General features: G+C 35.2%; 1 protein-coding gene and 1 pseudogene across 2 annotated transcripts in view; one reads left to right on the top strand and one right to left on the bottom strand.

Moving 5' to 3' along the window:
• The window catches only part of LOC145252748 (uncharacterized), a 186,640-nt gene that overhangs the window by 98,763 nt on the left and 66,522 nt on the right, over positions 1–21,355 (bottom strand). The gene's annotated exons all lie outside the window — the stretch shown is intronic.
• Positions 20,031–20,150, top strand: LOC145252920 (5S ribosomal RNA; annotated as a pseudogene).

Below are 21,355 nucleotides of genomic sequence, written 5' to 3'. Positions count from 1 at the left end.
GGAATTAGAAAAAATGCGGGATCGGATTTTGTATGCAAAAGTATTTGATGAAACAGCAAGTAAGTCAAAGATCTTACTTGATAGAAAAAAGTGAAGCATAGGGAATATGGTGAAGAAAAAGGTGATTTCACGTGAATGGATAGTCTGGTGAAAAGTCAAGTATCCAATGACGGTAAAATCCAAAAATGTAAAATCCAAGAATGTAAATACAATTTTTGGATTTTACCGTCATTGGATACTTTCCCTTTCTCCAGACTATCCATTCACGTGAAATCACAGTTTCACCAAATACTTTTGCATGCAAAATCCGATCCCGCATTTTGCTAATTCCTACCCTCTGATGAGAAGGAAAGTATTTCTTCGAAACTCCGCAGATTAAGGACTATCCACTTATTAAGTGTTTCCTTTTCAAATTAAATGTTTTTTTTAAATCTCTTTTTCAAAGTGTTTTTAACATGTTTTATTAACTATTTTCTCTTATATATATATATACGTGTGTGTGTGTGTGTGTGTGTGTGTGTGTGTGTGTGTGTGTGTGTGTGTGTGTGTGTGTGTGTGTGTGCGTGTGTGCGCGCGCGGGTGTGCGTGTGTGTGCGTGTGCGTGAATTTGAAACATCGATAAAAAGAGGTGACTTACTCTACATCGACGTTACACTTGCTATTCTTCTCTTTCTTCATCTCCCTCTGTTTTCTTTTTGCACATTTTCGCATTACATACTAATACCTATTAATCCCTGACTGCACATTGAATGGTAAACATTGCACTTTATCATAACAAAGACCAATACAAAACCTCAGCTAGAGCGGCCGATAAATTTCCGAGAAAACGTGGAACAAACAGACAGACAGACAAACTAAGAAAAATATAATATAGATATGTTTGTGTGTGCGTGTATTTTATCTATCTTAGTTTTTACACGGCTGGTCCTTAAGCAGGTCTTCTGCGCCGTCATGAGTAACTCACTTCCACCCTTGAGATTTCCCTTGACAGAATCGTGCGTATCTGTTGATTCATGTGTAGTCTTTTGCGGTATCCTTCTTAAATCCTCGCAGAGTTATTATGTGTTTTTTATGTTTTTAAATTTCCTATTTTTGTGTTCTTGTTTCGTTTTTGCTTTTTGTTTATTTGTTTTTGTAATTCTTCTTAGTTTATCCTCTTTTTGGTGGCTTGTTTTCAGGTGCTCTTGAACTGCAACGTTACCTCCACCACCACTCCGTATTCATCAGCCATTTCTGTAAAGTAACGAGACTGATGCAAGGTCATCCATATAGCAGGCCAGGCGATCATGCAACTGGAGTATTTTGTTGGAGGCGATGTAAAAGTAATTGTGAAGTATTTTTGTTTTCAAATAATATATATATATATATATATATATAAGGCAAAATGTGTGTTAGTTTGTTAGTATAAGCATTTTTTTGTGTGTGTGTGTGTATGTCACACAAAGGCTTTTTTGGAGCGAGTTCTCCGGGGGGGTGTATTATGTCTTGGAACTTTTTATATACTCCTTAGATTATAATATCTACAATTTACGTAAATATCTTTTATTTCAGCAACTCTTATCTTACAAAATTCGCGCTATGAATTCGTTTTCTCTACTACTACTACTACTACTACTACTACTACTACTACTACTACTACTACTATTACTACTACTACTACTACTACTACTATGGCGTGATATTTGACCTAGAAAACAATACGTTGACATTCAACCATTTGCGTTTTTAAGCGTTTATTTTCGACTGTTCTCAACTCCGTACCTTCGAGGCGTCATACTATGTCATCAGACTATTAACCTCAAGAATTCGAGTTCGAGCCTACCTACCTCCCTTCCAAAACTTTTTTCGCTTTTTGCTTTTCCGATTGTTTTTAACAAGTTTAACATATTTTTTTAATATTTAAACGGGGTTATTACTTTGCTCATTATTTAGTTTCCATTTTGTTTTGATCTATCCCCCCAACGCACACACCTCCAAACACCCGGGAAACGCCGGACAACGCCGGGCCCCCCTGCTAGTATATATATAAAGGGCAAAAGGTGTGTCTATGTATGTGTGTGTGTTTGTATGTGTGTGTGTGCGCGCGTGTGTTTGTATCTCTCACAAAAACTTTTGACACACGCGACGGATCCTTACGAGATTGATATCATTTTCAAACTCGATCTTTCGGACAACAAATATCGAAAAATTGGCCAAAAACATCATTTCTCCACCTTCAACTATGATAATGTACTGTTGCCACACCTGGAGATGTCTCGCTCAGAGCACCTTTGTCTGCCTTAACAGAGTGGAAAGTGTTAAACTTCCAGATTCATTTATGTTCCTCTCCTTCTAAAATAAAATGGCAATTCTTTCACGCGCAAATGTATTATAAAATAGTCGAATATTTATAATTGGGTGACGCTTACGTTTTCCAGTTTCTTGTTTTGTGTTTAGTTTTTGCTTTTTTTTGTATGTTTGTTTGCTTGTTTATTTTTATCATATAATTTTTTTTTACAATGAGCTAATTTAATAAATAATTGTTCCGTATTATGTATTTTTTTGTTTTGATCTTTTGCGCTTAACAATTTGCAAAGTGATTCAATTATCAAGTATTTGGTCATTTGATACGACGAGGGCCCGTGAGAAAATGATCTTTTTTTTCATACTTAACTCTAAGGCTTTAATTTACGCCAGAAACAACTTTCTTTTCTACAACTGAAAACTTAAAACATCAAACGTTTCAACATTACTTTCAAAGTGTTACGAAAAAATGCGTCGTTTTTATCTATTAATAATAGATTAAAATAGCTGAGTTTTGTGTACCCTAAATGTAAAAGAGTGAGTATGGGCGTATGTCAAAATAATCAGCAGGAGCCGAAGGATAGCTGGCTATCGAAAATATTAACAGGAGCAGCAGTTAACGTATGTATGCAAATTAGCAAGTGTGTGCGAGATTACGTCACAAGAAAAACAGAAAAAATACACCACGTGGTCGAAAAGAAAAGCTGGTTGTGAACCGGGAAAGCTGGACGTGTCAATATGAGGACGGTAAAGCGCTGGCTAACAGCCAGGGTAAGGTGGCGGAGACAGAGACTTTTAAAAAGCACGTGTGTGCAAAAAGACTTTGGAAAGATAATGAAATGCGTTGTTTTGGAGGAACCATGAATAAATGCATTTCATTTGCACTTTTAAAAAAAATACCGAGTAGGATTTTTATTTTTTCCTGTTTTATTTGTTTGTTCATTTGCGACGGTACGAGACAACGTGTGGGTCCGATAAGTTTGAAATGTAACGACACAATTACCTCGCATTATTTGATGACTAACGATCGGCTTCCACAGACAGAGTGATTTGAAAACCTTTGCTTTCGGTCGCTCGAAAACGTTACGTCATTCGCCATCTTCTTATATGTCTGTTTTGTATACTGTTTGACCTGCTAACCCCTCGCCTCAATTTTACGTCACTATGTTTATTTTCATGCTTGCATAGATTTAAGTTTATTATGTTCTGATTACTAAATATATTCCTCACAGTTAAAAGATATATATGTATATATATAGTCAGTTATGAAAATAAATATGGCAAGCTACACAGAATATTCCGCGTTAAGAGAATTCGCCAGGCTTATATCTGACGAATTATAACTGACTACCTAGCTCTACCTATGTATTGAGCACTGTTGAAGTAAATACTGAAAAATTTACGCATAAAATTATATCTTCGTATATTAATTTATGTGATTAAATGAAGTAATCACACACACACACACACACACACACACACACACACATATATATATATATATATATATATATATATATATATATATATTATGTTGAGAAGTTCTTGTGGAAATTTTAATTTTATTTCAAATGATGTATTTTCTAATAAGCTTCCGTTATAATACCATTGAGTTATATATCATTTTACAAAGCATCTTTCGCTCTAATTGTTTAAATTACAATCGTTTAAAATAATTGGGGGGGGGGGGTTCAGAACATTGAATACAAGATAGAAAAAAAATCGCTCAATTTTTTTCTTTCAATTCAAGCTAGTTCGAAAAGCTGCAGCAACAGCTCGCTATATCAACAAAGCGTTTGGCCCAGGACCACAGCTGAACGCATAGCACAATGGATGTTTCAGAAACTTTGTGGCGGCTACGAGAGCCTTGGAGATGATGAGCATAGTCGTTGGCCATCGGATATTCACAACGATCAATTAAGGGCCTTAGCCGAATCCAATTCACGCCCAACTGTTCGAGAACTTCTTAATTAGACGTAACGTAAACGATGATTTCCAACCACTTGAGATAGATTGGAAAGACAAAAACAAAAACTTGATAGTTGGGTACCTTACGAATTGAATGATAACCAAAAGAAATGCCGTTATGAATTGTCATCTTCCCTTTTTTACGCAACAAGAATTCGAGTGGGTTGTGACTTGCGATGAAAAGTGGGTTCTTTACGGCAACCGGCGACGCTCAGCTCAGTGGTTAGATGCCGATGAAGCTCCACGACACTTCCCAAAGCCAGAGTTGCACCAAAAGAAAGTCATGCTGAGTGTTTGGTGGTCTATGATCGGTCTTATCCATTAGTTTTTTTTTTTTAATGTAGAGAAAACCATTACAACGGAAAAGTGCTGTCAACAAATGGATGAAATGCATCAGAAACTTCGACAACAACATTAAAGATGATCATCCTATGAGAAAATCGAAAAATTAATAGGGAATTAATTAAAATGAATGCTTAAAAGATATGCAAATTAGCTAGATGTTTTGAAGATGAATGCAATTCCACGACCCATATATAACAAAGTTGTGTTTTCTTTTTAAATAGATAGAAAAAACGGTTATTTATATGAATATCAATACACAAAAAAACTAAATTTATAGGAATGAAAATATATATATATATATATATATATATATATATATATGTATCGGAATCGGGAATTTAGTACGGAATTTATAATTGTATCGGAATCGGAAAAAATATTGGAATGGTCCCATCGATATTACAAATTCCGATTTCAATTTCTTATAAATCTCTAAATATTTAACTATAAAGTTGTTATTTTATCAGGATTTCGGTAAAAACACGTGTTAAATATGCAGATATTTTCTCGAAACGAAAAAAAAAAACACTTGTGGGGGTAATGTGTCCTTTTTAGTTTTACTAGTAACTTTAAATTAATAAATATTATTTCATTATTACTACTAGCAGTAGAAGATTTTGTTTCAAACAAAATCAAATGAAAAAAAAAGATGAATAAAGGAATCGTTTTTGGCATCAAAAATTAAGCACACACTTTTCCGATGCCGATACCGATTACGATACCACCAAAAGTTCCGATTTTTCCGATTCCCGATTTTGATTGCTCGTACCAACACTAATATATATATATGATTTGATTTTACTATACACCGACTCGAAACCGAGTGTATTATGTTAATTTGATTTAGTTAACGCAAGACATGATAGAAGGCTCCTATCGCTCTTGGCCAACTAGTAGATGGTCTGCAACAAAAAAAGAAAACCGGTTTTCCTCAAATAGAAATGGAAACATCTAGTCTAGGGCGAAAATTTTATCGTTCCACCGTGTAACACACACACACACACACACACACACATATATATATATATATATATATATATATATATATATATATATATATATATATATATATATATATATATATATATTTATATATATACTAGCATTTCAGCCCGGCGTTGCCCGGGTGTTTCGGGGGTGTATGTTGAACAAAAAAAAAATAATTTTACAGTCTACAGACTCGAAATTTGATATACAGGGTATTGAGATTGGGGATAATCTTTGTAATCGGTTTTCGGCGTGTAATTTGGCTGTTAAGGGGTCAAAGTTCAACGATTTGACCTTTGAGAACTCTACCAAACTCATCCGACAATTTTGGGTCGAAACACTTGAAATTTTAGATATATATTCCTTGGGCATGGATCTAACTTAATAACTCGATTTGAGCCCAAAACAATAAATGTTAAGGGGTCATAATAGGGGTCAAAGTTAAAAAAAAAAATTGACCGATTCGGTCTCTACCAAATTACTCAGACACGTTCTGGTATAAACATTTGAAATTTTACATAAATGGTATTCAGAGATAGGGTAGGTTTTTTAATCGGTTTGAGTCGAGCATTTGAGTTACCAACATATAAATGCACGTATGTATGTATGTTTGCATGTCTGCCTAAAACTTTCGACAGAGGCGATGGATTTTTACAAGATCAGTATCGTTTTGAAGCGACATTTCAGACGACAAATATCGAAAAATTTAAAAACAGTAATATCTTCACCTTCAACTGGGCACTTTTCTACAGGGGTGGTCGCTTTTGTCGCCGATATTTTCGATAGTCATCCTCTCCTTTCGCTTGTCTAGCCTTAATTAAAATCCACGCCACTTCCGGTTTGGCGGTGGTCGTAACAGCAAAGATGTCACGTTTTTTCACATTCTTTTTCTCCTTTGCGGCAAAGGTTCGAGCCTGCCTTCCTACTACCACTTTTTTTTTTTTTTTTTTTTTGCTCAGTATACACCTCCAAGCAACCGGCAACGGCGGGCTGAAATGCTATCATATATATATATATATATGGTATGATGGCAGCAAATTCGTTTTTGAATATTGCCATTACTGGATATAGCATGAAATTGTAGAAACATCAGTGATGAGCCGCACGAAAGTGACTTTTAAGACGGACCAAGCTCTATCATTCTTTGGCACACATTGTGCAGACATGACACCACTAGCAGCATGTGTTTGATGGTACCTTCTATGAATATTCATATGCCGTTTCAAACCGCCTGCAGTTGACAAAAGATAAATCTGGCAACACAAGACTGTTTTTTTTTTTTGGCCCATTGCGCTGATGAGCAGCCTGATTGCTTATCAGCCCAGCTCTGCTCAGACAGTCTCCCACACCCCTCACACTCCAGACCAATATATATATATACATATATATATATATATGTATATATATATATATATATATATATATATGTAACATATATAACATATATATACAATATATGTATGCATATGCTATAATATATATATATAATATACATATAATATATATGCGTGTATATATATATAAATATATGTATAAATATATATATATTATAAAGCTGAACGTCTGTGTGTGTGTGTGTGTGTGTGTGTGTGTGTGTGTGTGTGTGTGTGTGTGTGTGTGTGGTCACGAATAGGCTCCTATATGGTTGACTATTTAAAAAAAACTGATGACATATAATGATAGAAGATGTATCGAGGATCAGGAATGGGTATGTTTGATCTGGCAGAACGGTCGTTCATAAAAATTGTGGGGTCTGAGTTCGCGCCTGGCCCCCAAATTATGGAAATAAAAAATGAAAAAAAAACGTTTACAAGTGTTTTTGATATAGATGTACATAAGAATACTTTGATAAGTATTTTTCAACTTAAATAGGGATGGTATAATAAAATTGTGGGGTCTGCGTTTGTGCCTGTACTCCATGGAAATATGGCACAAACTTTAACAAAGACTGTTCATATCTTTTTGCGTAAGTATACTTTGATAATTATGATTTAGTTTGAAGAAATATGGTATAATAAAATTATTGGGTGTTCGTTAGCGCCTGACCTCCATAGAATGTAAATATGTCACAAAGTTTAACAAGGTTTTTTAAAAGGGGTGAGGATCCACAATAACACTTTAGCTTTAATCTTAATTCACGTTAGCTTTTATTTATTTTTTGGAGTTGAATCATATTGTGTCGAATAAATCCATCTCATAAATTCACGTTCTTATTAAAGTGAAAGCCACAAAAAAGTCGGAACTTTAGGAAATTCTCGACACAAATTTTGCATAACTCTGTTTTTTCCTGCGCCACTTGCACGTGGCACTCTTTCGAAAACAGATAAGTAGATAAATAATAAAAAATAAGAACGTTACTTGTTACCGTGTCAAAAGAAGAAAAAATTCTGCTCACGTGATTACGTGTCTTCCATAACCTTTTTATTTTATTCATATATCTGTTTAAGCTTTTTTTTTGTCAGTGTACTAGAAGGAATTCAGATGATTACAACCCTTTCTGCGTGTTTTTTTTATATTACAATAATACAACCCTGACGGCGCAATACTAAACCGTTCAATACTGTAAAACTGAAACGAAGCTGTTTTCTTCTTATTCATATTTATATCGATTCTTTGCTTTAAAAAACTAAAGTAATTACGTGTTTACTTTTTTAATATCCCATTTTGCTGTTTCGGATTATTTTACTAAAGTAACTAAAGCTTTATTATTTTTGAAAACTGTTTTTCTTTCTTTGTTTTTCGATATTTCGTCAATATTATTTAGTAAGAGTGTTTAGCAGAAAAGCCAACAAACGACTACCCGAAAAAATAAATATACAAGAAATAAATGTTACCATAGTCAATAAAAGTTCAGTTCTTTTTTTTTAAATAGTTTTTAATGCTCTTTACTTGAAAAATTTCAGCGAACCGAAATTTAAACGAAATTTGAGGCGATAACTACTTAAATGAATCTTTATATAATATATATATATATATGCCATAATCGAATATTCCTCAAGCACAAAATAACGGAAAACATTAAAATATGTTTATAAATATTCCTTACGTTTACTCTCTTAAATTATTAACACAGGTGCCCCTCCTTCAAATTGAAAACGGGGCTCTCCATTTCAAAGTCGCGGCCATTTTGATTTTTTTTAAACCGGTTCGTGAATTGAAAAAAAAAATTTTTTTTTTTACAAACTACTTAAAAATACAAACCAATGAACTTTTCTACCATAAAAGTAACTTTTATGGACTATGGTAATGTTTATTTCTTGTATATATATATATATGTATATATATATATATATATATATATATATATATATATATATATAACATTTTCTCTTTGTAAGGGAACATCATTTTGTTGGTCACTCTTGGCTACGAATGGAAACAAAGTTGATATAAAAAATATATTTTCACGAAAATTATCTTTACTTTCATCATATTTTGATTAGGGTAAAATTTCTGAGTATCAAAACCTATCTCTTTACAACCCCCTCCTTTTCATAACCTATCATATTTTCATCAATCACTGTCCATTTTCTGTAGGCTGTTTTTGAACCCAGTCAACGACGGGTACTTCTGCTAGTATATATATATATATATATATATATATATATATATATATATATATATATATATATATCGTTATTTGTTATCTTTTATCCCATCTTCCGCCTTTTCATACTGTTTACACGTGGCATATCTTCTGTACTCAACGGGAGATTAATCCTTAAACGTGCCATAAGTTAAGGGCTTTTCCTGCTATTAACGGACTTAATCCAAAATGAAGTTTCTATTTGTAGACAACGACAAAACAGCTTTATCTCCAAATTTGGTCTGAAAATCTCGAATGCATACGTTAATGAAGAAAGTATATGGGGATTTTGACACACAAATACGTTTCAGCTATTGCTATGAACTGATGCTTTTCAGGCCACCTGGCTCAAAGTTATAGCATACGAGTAAGAAGGAGTCAGGATAGAACAGGGAAGCTGAGTGTAATATCGTGTTAACACTATTGCGTTTTTTTTGGGGGGGGGATAGTAACTGCTGAAAATTCAGTTCTGGTAATTTTTACATTGGGCGAAACGTGATTTTTATGCGCGAACATAAGTGAAAACAATGTCATATGAGCACATGTTTTGCTTTTGTTTAATAAATATTATTATTTAGATAAATATTCTCTACTTGTTTTACACTTAGTGAACCTAAAACTAATTTTTTTTGAAAAATAGAGTCCACCACGAATGGCACAAGAGCGCATACTCCCACTAACGTTCAACAATTCTCTTTAATTCAGTTGAGCCATATTTAAAAAACAACAAAAAAAAGCCAAATAGATGTATAATCCTTGTAAGAATAATTTAAGTTTAAGCTCAGGGACGTGCATCTAAGTGAATTCACTTTGTTTGACCCCTGCTGTACTCAGAACACATTGCTTCCTTGGGTTTGGATTCAGTGAAGCTCTGGCGTCTAACAGATCCCATTAAACGTTTACAAAATTATTAACCATTTCAACAACAGAGAGGTGACGGTGGTTAAGACACGAACTAATTGTGTTTCCTCCTCCTCGCATAAAGTTGGGCATCATGAAACAGCTTGAAGACTCTTGAGAAAGATGGCGACTATTTCAAATATATAAGTTTTTTAGATATAAGTTTTGAGCATTGTTTGTGTATTTTTACAAATAGAATTGGGATTTTTTTTAACACATATCAACCCTTTTCGAGTTATACGCATATCGTCTCTATTTCTTAGTTTCTTTAAAACCTTTAAAAATATATCAAAATGTTTTTTCGTTGGAAAATTATTTTTTCAGTCAGTCAATTAATTTCCTGCATCGCTGAATGTTTTTTTAAAGAAACATACCGTTTACTTTAAATCAAATTTTTGTAACATTTTTATTTTTTTATCTTGTTGCTATTATTTTTATCCTTATTCTAAATCCACCCTTAAAATATCGGATTTGAACTTTTCTTATATTCCAACTGTCTTGATTTATTAAGAATATTTTGCTAATTGAAATATTCATTTTAAACGATTGGATTTTACTTTATAAAAGAGAAAATCTTTCTACGGGTATTTTTTTACGGTTCTTGCACCACCAAAAACATTAGGCTGAATAAATCTATAATTCTCTATTCCGAAAGGATCATTGCAAATTTCTTTGGGTCCTATATTGAAAATAATTGGAACTTACCTTCAATGTGGATTTATTCAACCAATTTGGAATCTAATAACATCATCCATTCTATTCAAGGATTACATTCAGATACTAAGATCTCATATCCGTTTTATTTTGTTTTGTTTCAACCCTTATTTTCTTTTTCTAAGTCCCTTAAAAAGATTTAATCTTTAATATATTTTCTATGTATGTGCTGAATAGCAAAATTATATCAAACCAGATTTAATATTTTGGTGAGATAAGTCTACATCGAAAATGCACAGATTAAGGAAATTACTTTGAATTGTATTCTTTGTTCAAATAATAATTCTTTTATTTTGAAAAATTATATTTTTCTGAATGAAATTTTAATATTATATATATACATATATATATATATATATATATATATATATATATATATTCATCCACATTAGGAACCTATAAAGAAGCAGACAACTGTTTCGCTGTATCACAGCTCATCGGTGCGGCTAGACAGACAATTAGCTAAAGCCAGGATCAAGACTCGACTGCCGAAACGACAGTCAAGGCTTCTCACTATTACGCTATTCGGCTGTGCAGTTAGTGAATTAACAATGTTTTGACATTGTCCAAATGCCTAAGCTCGATTTGTTTACACAAAGAGCATCACTTAATACGCTAATGGCAGTTTGTATATCACTTCCCAATATGCTCAACACAAGATAGGAAGCATTACATATATATATATATATATATATATAGTTTGAAAAGACATCGAAAAGTACGCAAACCTCACGCAAAGAACATCCACTCCGGCTACGATACTCGTTTCGTACTGTGACATTTCAAATTAAAGCAGCCTATACTTTTTTACTACATCATTACTAGAAGATCTAACCTGAAGGGCTTCCGCAGCACATTTTATGATCTGTACCGATTGTAACATCAAACCGAAACGTCTGCCTGTGAAGAAAAAAGGGTCACACACACCCAAGAAATTGAACGTAGAGAAATTGAAGAACCAACGTGAGAATGATATGCTTATAACCGCGATCAATGAAAATCTCCTAATGGTATCAACTGGTACTAATGAAGAACAGTAGGAAACCTTGAAAAATGCAGCTTTTGGCGCTACATCAGACGTCTATGAAGCAAACAGATTGGTTTGATGAATCCAGTGAAAAAATTATGGAACTTATCAGCGAATAGAATTTGTTCTTTACACGACACTAACGGGTAGATGTACTATAGCAACAACAAACAAATACAAGAGCGTAAAATTTGAACTTCAAAAGAAATAATGGGTGCCCGGTGTTGCCCGGGTGTTTGGAAGTGTGTGTTGAGCAAAGAAACAGTGGTAGTAGGCGGGCAGGCTCGGATCCGTACCACGAAGAAGGAAAAGAACTTGAAAAAAAAGTGACGTCTTTGCCGTTGAGTCCCTCGCCAAACCGGAAGTGGCGAAGTCAATCGAAAACAGGGGATTACTTTCGAAAACATTGACGACAAAAACGACCCCTCCTTGTAAAAAAAAAGTGCCCAGTTGAGGGTGAAAGAATTAATGTTTTTAGCCAATTTTTCAATATTTGTCGTTCGAAGGGTCGATCTTCAAAATGATACTGATCTCGTGAAAATCCGTCGCCTCTGTCGAAAGCTTTAGGCATACATACATACATACATACATACATACATACATACATACATACATACATTTAAACAGGCAGGTGAGATTCATATTATAGGGAAACCAAGAAGCAAACTGAAGTCCAAAACGACTCCAAATCCTTCTTTTTTAAGGCAGTATATGGCCCTCAGGTTCCCGTTTGGATCAGATGAAAAGTAGAGAGTAAGCGTGTTTTACATGGAGAAACACAAAATTATGGAAAGATGGAGCGTCGAAGAGGGTGTTGAAAACATCCCACAACTACCTGTCAGGCATCACATGAACAAGCTACCAACAGCAGAAGAACTGGACATGGCCATCAGAAGAACGAAGTGCGGAAAAGCCAAAGGACCAGATGGTATACCATCGGAAGTCTGGAAACACGGCGGTCTAACGTTAAGAAATAAATTATTGCAACTATTCTGTAATATATGGTCAACGATATCAGAAGTCTCCCACGATTTTAAGGATGCCTCCATCGTAAAACAAAAGGAGACCGTGAAGAATATGTGTGTGTGTGTGTGTGTGTGTGTGTGTGTGTGTGTGTGTGTGTGTGTGTGTGTGTTTTATTTGCTTCCCCACGAAAGGAAATTAGACACAAAGTCGTTTTTAATGTGGGGAAAACCAGCTCCTCCAAAAAGGGGGTGCTCTAGCAGTTTCCAAATAAATAGTAATTGTCTCAGTATGAAGGGTTTCCCCTACATTGACCAAGGACAAATTACAGAACAGACCCTATCCTGCCGGAAGGTCAGGCGATTGGGTGTGTGTGTGGAGGGGGGCGTGAAACAGCATCAACCCTATTCAGGTTTAACCGCCTTCTTTCAAAGGATAAAGTGCCATGGGAGTATGAAATTCACAAGCGGTCCCAGTCCCATGTATATCCCCATTAGGGGAGACGACGGCGTACGGTTTTTGCAACTCTTGCAGGGAGATGGCGACGTCCTCCTACAAATGTTGCATACTGGGTTTATTAAAAGAGAGTCTTAGGGTATTCATGTTGTGTGAAGATATATCGCGTATATATCAAGAGAGAGACATATTATGAGATAGAGACAGTCTTATATATAAAGAGACACGGTACAGGCTAATACAGGAGAGCCGAGCATGTGATTCAATTAGAGGAGATTTATAATATATTGATAGATAGACCGAGATAGAGTGCGTTTGGCATTTACGTTTGACAGTTCTGTGAATGGAAGTGTTTCTAAAAAACATTGACACATATATTTCTTACCTATTTTTGAGTTGAGGATTTTCACAAGTTCTTATAATATAAATGGACAATACCTATTATGTTGGAAACATAACTCGAAGACGCAGATACAAAGGGATGACGATTCCGTTTATTATACCATATGATGCGACCGGTCAATGGCTTTGCATCAAGGAATTAAAGTCTTACATGATTCTTTTTCTAACCTCCGCTCCCACGATGATCCTCTCTGCTTCTCTGATTCTCTGATCTCTATTTGATTCCCCTTGTTAACTCTCCGAGCCCTTTCCTACATTGAGAAATCATTTCTGCCCTGACGTATGTCTGGCAAACGCGACCACAACTCACGTGTTTCAAACATGCGTTATTTGCACGTTTGGAAACCATTTCTGATGACCAGGAAATTTCCCATTCTCTTTGTTTTACAAAGGAATTTAACCTACTTGTTAATTCTCTAACCGATATTTTTATTATGCATTCTTTCTAATGTGAATAGATTTTCCAGCCAAATTTTATTTATAAAATATTTTAAAAGAATTAACAATTGAACTGGACATTCCATTTAAAACCTATTGTTCTTTAAAACTTATCTACAGGGTTCGATTCTCGTTTTATCTGATATCATTTTCATTTAACTAATTCTCTTTTTTTTACTTACATGAAAAGGAGACAGCCCTTTTCATGTAATATTCCTTCCTCCCATTTTTCAAAAAAATGTACGCATTTTTAAATTTTAGTACATTTTTTCTATATATATATAACCACTTGGCTAAGAAAGATCAGACACCATAAAAATTAAAAAAAAAAAACGAAACTTTTTTTCTCAAGTCAGCCTTTTTCCAACTGACTTCTTTTGGTGCAACTCTGGCTTCGGGAAATGTTGTGGAGCTTCATCAGCATCTAATCACTGAGCTGAGCGTCGCCGGTTGTCGTAAAGAACCCACTTTTCATCGCAAGTCACAACTCGATCAAGAAACGGGTCGTTCTTGTTGCATAAAAAGAGGAAGATGACAATTCATAACGGCATTTCTTTTGGTTATCGTTCAATTGATAAGATACCCAATTATCAAGTTTTTTTTTGTTTTCTTTTTTGTCTTTCCAATCTCTTTCAAGTGGTTGGAAATCGTCGTATACGTTACGTCTAATTAAGAAGTTCTCGAACAGTTGTACGTGAATTGGCTTCAACAAACACCCTTGTTTGATCGTTGTGAATATCTAATGGCCAACCACTACGCTCATCATCTTTTAAGAATTTCGTCGCCGCCAGGAAATTTCTGAAACCACCATTGTGCTGTGCGTTTCCTGGGCCAAACGATTGTTGATATCGTGAGCTGTTTCAGCAGCTTTTCAGCCTAGCTTGAATTGAAATAAGAAAATTGTGCGAATTTACTTTTACTCTATCTTGTATTCAACGTTCTGAAAAGAAGACAATTGTTTTAAAATGATTGTAATTTAAACGATTAGATAGAGCGAAAGAGGCTCTTTAAAATTATATATAAAGTAAAGTTATTATAACGAAAACTTATTTGAAAATGACTCCAAATTCTGCAAGAACTTTCTTCTCAACTTAATATATATACATATATATAGTTTAGTTGAAATGGTAATTAATAAAAACTGAACAAAGTGCTCAATACTGTTGTAGAGCAAATATGCGTTTTGTTTTTTATTACCGCATCTTTCTGTTAAGTTACATTATTGTTTCAGCTACCCGGCTGTTTTTTTGGCCGTCTGTAGCTTCCTCAGACTTTTACAGAAATGTTCGTTGTTATGGGATGAAAGAGTGAAAGAGTGAACAGGGGAGGGGTGCGTTTACTCTTTCACTCTTTCATCCCATAACAACGAACATTTCTGTAAAAGTCTGAGGAAGCTACAGACGGCCAAAAAAACGGGTAGCTGAAACAATAATTTAACTTAACAAAAAGATACGGTAATAAAAAATAAAACGCGTATATATATATATATATATATATATATATATATATATATATATATATATATATATATATATATATCAGTGATGGGACGATAACAATATTTTTCCCGATTCCGATACAATTACCGATTGCGTACTAAATTTCCGATTCCGATACAATTACCGATTGCGTACTAAATTTCCGATTCCGATACTATTACCGATTACGATTCTTTATAAATCTCTAAATATTTAACCATAAAAATGTTATTTTGTCTCGATTACTGTAAAAACGCATCTTAAATGTACCTATATTTTCTCAAACATAAAACACACACTTGTGAGGGGGATGATCTAGAGATTTTAGTCTTACTGGAAGTTTAAATCAACAAATATTTATTATTTTATTATTACTACAAGCAGTGGCAGATTTGTCTTAAACCAAAATCAAATTAAAAAGATTAATAAAGGAATCGGTTTTGGCATCGGACAATAGCTCCAATTTTTCCGATTCCAATATCCCAAAAAGTTCCCATTTTTTCGAGTAATCGTCCCAACACTAATATATATATATATATATATATATATATATATATATATATATATATATATATGTATACTATAATAATTATTAAATACATACAGTCACTAGCGTTTCATCTTTTTGGGAATCTTCAGTGCAGGGCGTCACGATTAACACAAGTCGATAGATTCGAACCCGGCACAGAAGCCATCCGTAGCTTCATTAGCGATGACTGTATCCATTCGGCTACCGTTAACCGCGTGAAATAACGTTGAAATTTAAACATTTTATGTTTCAACGTTTTTTTAATTTTTTTCTTTAATTCATGAACATATATATATGCGTGTGTGTGTGTGTGTGTGTGTGTGTGTGTGTGTGTGTGTGTGTGTGTTCATGAAATGTAATTGTGTGCGTCAACTATTCACGCGATAGCCCTTCCTTTTATTTTCATGGTGAAACAATCCCTGTGGACAGCATGGACTTCCTAGGTCTAGCAATAGAGTTAAGCCCTTAATAGATGACCGGTCCAAAACCTGTTTTTATTTTCACATTCCTGTCAAGATCGTGATGAGTTAAACCCATCCTAATAGATGTCGCGTCTTCTACAGCTTCTCTACGCATCTCAAATGTCATTTGCGGCGGGTCAGTAATCTGACCAGCATCGGCCGATAAAACGTCAAGTGTAAACAAATACACAAGCATTTGTTTACTCTCTCTCTCTCTCTCTCTCTCTCTCTCTGCCCCCCCCACCCCGCCCGTTCTTTTTCTTTTTCTTTTCTTCATTTTCCTCACGTGTCATAATATGGTCAAGTGAAGTTTCTTCTTCTTGGGTTACCTTCGTAAACAGACGATAAAACCCTAAACCCAAAACAAAATGGCGTCTTTCCTTCTCCTTTTTTCAACTATCGCATTTCAGAATAATTTCACACAAACCTGCACAAAAGGCCGACTGGCAGCCCGTTTGACGATAAGAGCAATTAAGTAACGGCAAGTGGAGGTGTGGGAGGAGGGGATAAGTGTGAAAAGAAGAAAGACAAAAATGGAAAAAGACAAAAACGGTGAAAAACAAAAACACACAAAATAAGATAATCTTAAGATCCGTCCATGCAATCTGTACATTTAGGTACGAAAATTATATTCGAAACTTAAGCGTGACAGATCAACGAGCCGTTGGACGAACGACAAATACTTCTTATAGAGACGGAAACGCAGACGTATTTCAAATACTTTTTTTTTATTACATTTTCAACCCAAACAAGGCACATTGGGGGCTACTATTAGGGACATAATTTACAGGAGCACTATGTATGGAGTTGGGCAGCAAGATGTCTGTTCACGTTACACTTGAACTTCTGCATGTCAGTACAGTTGGGGAAGCAGGGGTCCGGAAGGGAGTTCCAAAGTCTAACAGTTCTGGGGGAAAAAACTACTGGAGTTGAAACCTCTCTTACATCAAAAGATCTCTTCTGTGTATGCGTGTGACACAACGAACTTGCACATGACACAACAACGCACTTGTGCGTGACACAACAACGAAGTTGGCGTGACATACATTAAATGTTATTCGAAACTTAAGCGTGTCAGAAAAAGAAAAACTTCATTATTACAAACAAAATTCTATTTCAAGCTAAAGTGTAACAGGCCAAAGAAAACGATTTTTTAAACTATATCCTGACATACAAAATTGACATACAAAATTGACATACAAACTGAACCGCTGTTGTCCGTACAAGTCAGGGATACGCCATCGGCAATCCGACTGGCACTGACTTTCTATTACTTGATCTGGTGGTTGGATGTTTAATCCTCAATGCAGACGACACTAAGAATATAATTGCGAATTTCTTAAGGACTTCTACCCATTAATGGCTGAGGAAACGGAAGCATACTAGCCCCGAGGATTAAATAAATTATTCCATTTGAAATTCCGTGCAGATTCCAGAGTTTGACAGATACACTTGGAGAAGGTCGGAGGTTAGATCGATCGAAACGTTGTGCGAATAACACTAAAATGGGAACGGTAGCCGAAATAACCCAAATAATACGAATTACCAATCCACATCTCAAACATTTAGAAACACTTTGACTTTGTTGCTGTCGGGCTAAGGTATGTTTCTGTTCAGACCTAGAAGATCCATCTTCCCAGGCTTTATCTTCTATCTGAGAAGGGATGAACCCATTTTGAAGGCGTCCCTACCTAGGAATACCAATGGAGATACAGGAACATTTTTTTTATCTAAGCCACAATGCGCTTAACTTTTTTCGCTGGCTTTTCAAGACTTATCTTGTGCCTAACCTTCCCTGGAGAGGAATTAAATAAAACTTTTTGGTCTTTCTTTCTCATCAAATCTTTCTTAGAGTCCATATATAAAATTCATTGCTCTCTCTCTCTCTCTCTCTCTTTCTCTCTCTCTCTCTGCTCTCGTAAAATCGGTTCTTTCTATAGCTCTAAATACTTTCTCATACCCAAAGCTATTCTCTATCTCTACAAATCTACTATCAGACAATGTATGGAGTGCTGTTGTCATATTTTGGCCGATGAATCTCTGTACTATTTGAAGGTTTTTGATAAATTGCAAAAACGTATCTGTAATTTGATTGGCCCCACATTTTCTTTCTTCAATGCAACCTCTCTCTCACAGACGTAATGTTGCTAGTCTCAGTCTTTTCTTACAAATACTATCATGACATTTGTTTCTCAGAATTGTCTGATATATCCCCTGCTTCCTTTGTTCCAGCTCGTTTCACTCATTGGTCTAGTGGTCTCCATCAATTAGTCGTTTTAATACCTCATTGTAATACAGCTTCCTATTAATATAACTTCTTTCCAATGACTGCAAGTTTATGGAACTCTCTTTCTGCTAACTGTCTTCTTTCTACCTACAACCACGTTTTTTTTTAGTCAACAGGCATCTGTCATTACAATAATCAGCTTTCGTTCTTGTTAGCTCTTTAGACCAAGTGGTTTCATGCTTTGTCGCGAGCGGTTTCCATGAAAATACTGTTACATGACAGACTAACGAAAATGGCATTTCAAACTTAAGCGTGACTGACCAACAAAAATGCTATTGAAATCGAGAGAGAATTCTAAAGTTAAGCAGACCGAAGAAAACATGCATTCGTATCAGGGAAGCAGAAAACAGGGAGAGAATTCTACAGTTTAGCTGACTGAAGGAGACAACTTTAAGAGTAAAATGCTTTCCGGCATATAGTGATATAAATAGGGAAGGGGTGGAGTTTTGCTGCTAGTCGGATTAAGTAGAAGTATGTACATCAATGGCGTACAATTACTATATATTCATTGGAGCACATCCAATCAAATTACTTGAAAAACGGGTATAGGAATAAGAGACTAACGAAAATGGCATTTCAAACTTAAGCGTGAACGAAATTGCCATTTCAAACTTAATCTTTATAAATAAATGTAAATGATATTTCAAACTTAAGCTGGTCTTGGATATAACCTTAAACTATATCCGATGGTGAGCCCCCAGCTTGCGGGCTTTGGGGAGTGTGGAGCCACCCTTTAATTGCCATTGCTCCCAGGTCCACTCTGACCCGGAGTAGTAGTACCTGTTAAAACTGTAAGGATTAAATAGAAACCGACTTGAAAAAATATATATTCTATTAAAAAAATTTTCTTCAAAATAACTGGATTCAGCATTAAATAACCTGAAATGGGTTGATATGCCGTAAAACGAAAACAACCAAACAAGCAACCATCAAACTTAAGCGTCACTGATCAACGAAAATGCGATTTCAAACTTAAACGTGACAGACGAATATAAACGTGACAGACGAATATAAACGTGACAGACAAATAAAAAAAGTTACATGAAAGTTACGTGTGACTGAACAAATGAAATATGATTTTTAACTTTATTGTAGAACATAGCTATTTCAACCTTAAGTGTGACAGCCAAACAAAAATGCCATTTAAAACTTGACAGACTAATGATGAGACAGACCATAACAGTTATAAATTTAAGCGTTACACGCAAATGAAGATATTAATCACGTTGACACACTGGTTCTCATTAGATCACCGAAGCTAAGCAACGTTGAGCCTGGTCAGTACTAAAATGGGTGACCGTTTGGAAATACCAGGCGCTGCATGTTCTCTCTTCTTATCTTGGCATTGTTTCCAGTCGTCCTGGACTTCTCCTTGCCACTGGAGTTAGGTAGTGCTGACTCAGGAAAGGTATGATTTGTGATTGCGAAACCCTTGCTTCACAATTAATGTGCAGTCATATTTACAAAGGGTATCCAATGTTTCTCGAGACTGGATGGAGGTCATGGGTCTATCACTGCTTAGCAGGGGCCAAAGACCACTCGAGGATAAGAGTGTAATGTGATTGTCAGATAATGACGAAAAACATATTGAAAGAATTGTAAAGGCATTGCTGAAATGGTCAGTATTTGATTATTAAAGCGGTCTGCTCGACAAGAATTTGTATACATTAGACTTGAAAATGATCATGTTGCAGTCAGCTGTGAATCAACCCCTTGGTATTGTGTTCTGCAGATGGGAGTTCTTGGAAAGAAAGTAAATTGATGGAAATTCTGTTAGTTTAAGGTATACAAAGGAAGAAATCAAAAATTATTATTATTATTATTATTATTTTTAGATAAATAAGGTTTTGTTGTTGATGTTTTATGTAGCTGGAGATTAAAGCTCAGTCGAACACCTCCCAACAGAAATAACGATACAGTGGAGAGAGACTAATAGCATTTCTTCTGTGAGAAAGGCACTGTAGGAAAGAGAAGAGGATATCCCCCACTAGATTTTGAAGCTGATTTTCTAGTCTCTGTCAAGCCAGAAAAGGATGCTCTGAGTAGTACCGTCCTAATTGTGGCAACTGTGCACCATTTTAGGCCATTTGATTGTCATACAGGTAGCCGACTGGGTTGGAGGTGCGACACTGTCTGGAGCGGTAGAGTGATCCAACCACTTTTCAAGCGACCTTAATAATTTATTTGATGTCAATCTTCTATTTCAAGTCTTCAAGCTTATTAACTCAGAAGGGGAGGAGAGGGGGGTTCTCATAAAGAGAGCTATACATTTCTGTTGAGGTAAAACAAATATACGAGCCTTGGTGGTGAAAGGAAAAAAGCTTGTTGGTAATAGTCAGCTAACGTACTTCCTAACTTCCAGCGTGGCTGCTACCGGAAGCGGTGACAAGGAAAATCAGTTCTTACGCTTATTTCTCTCGCGCCTATATCTCTCTCCTGAGTATGTACTCTTTTATTATTATTATTATTATTATTATTATTATTATTATTATTATTATTATTGGCTCACATGGAGCTTTCATACAAGTCAA

This window comes from Euprymna scolopes, chromosome 29 (assembly GCF_053919585.1).
Source record: "Euprymna scolopes isolate OS-2025 chromosome 29, ASM5391958v1, whole genome shotgun sequence".
Taxonomy (NCBI): Eukaryota; Metazoa; Mollusca; class Cephalopoda; order Sepiida; family Sepiolidae; genus Euprymna; species Euprymna scolopes.
This window is presented reverse-complemented; position numbering and strand designations above follow the sequence as displayed.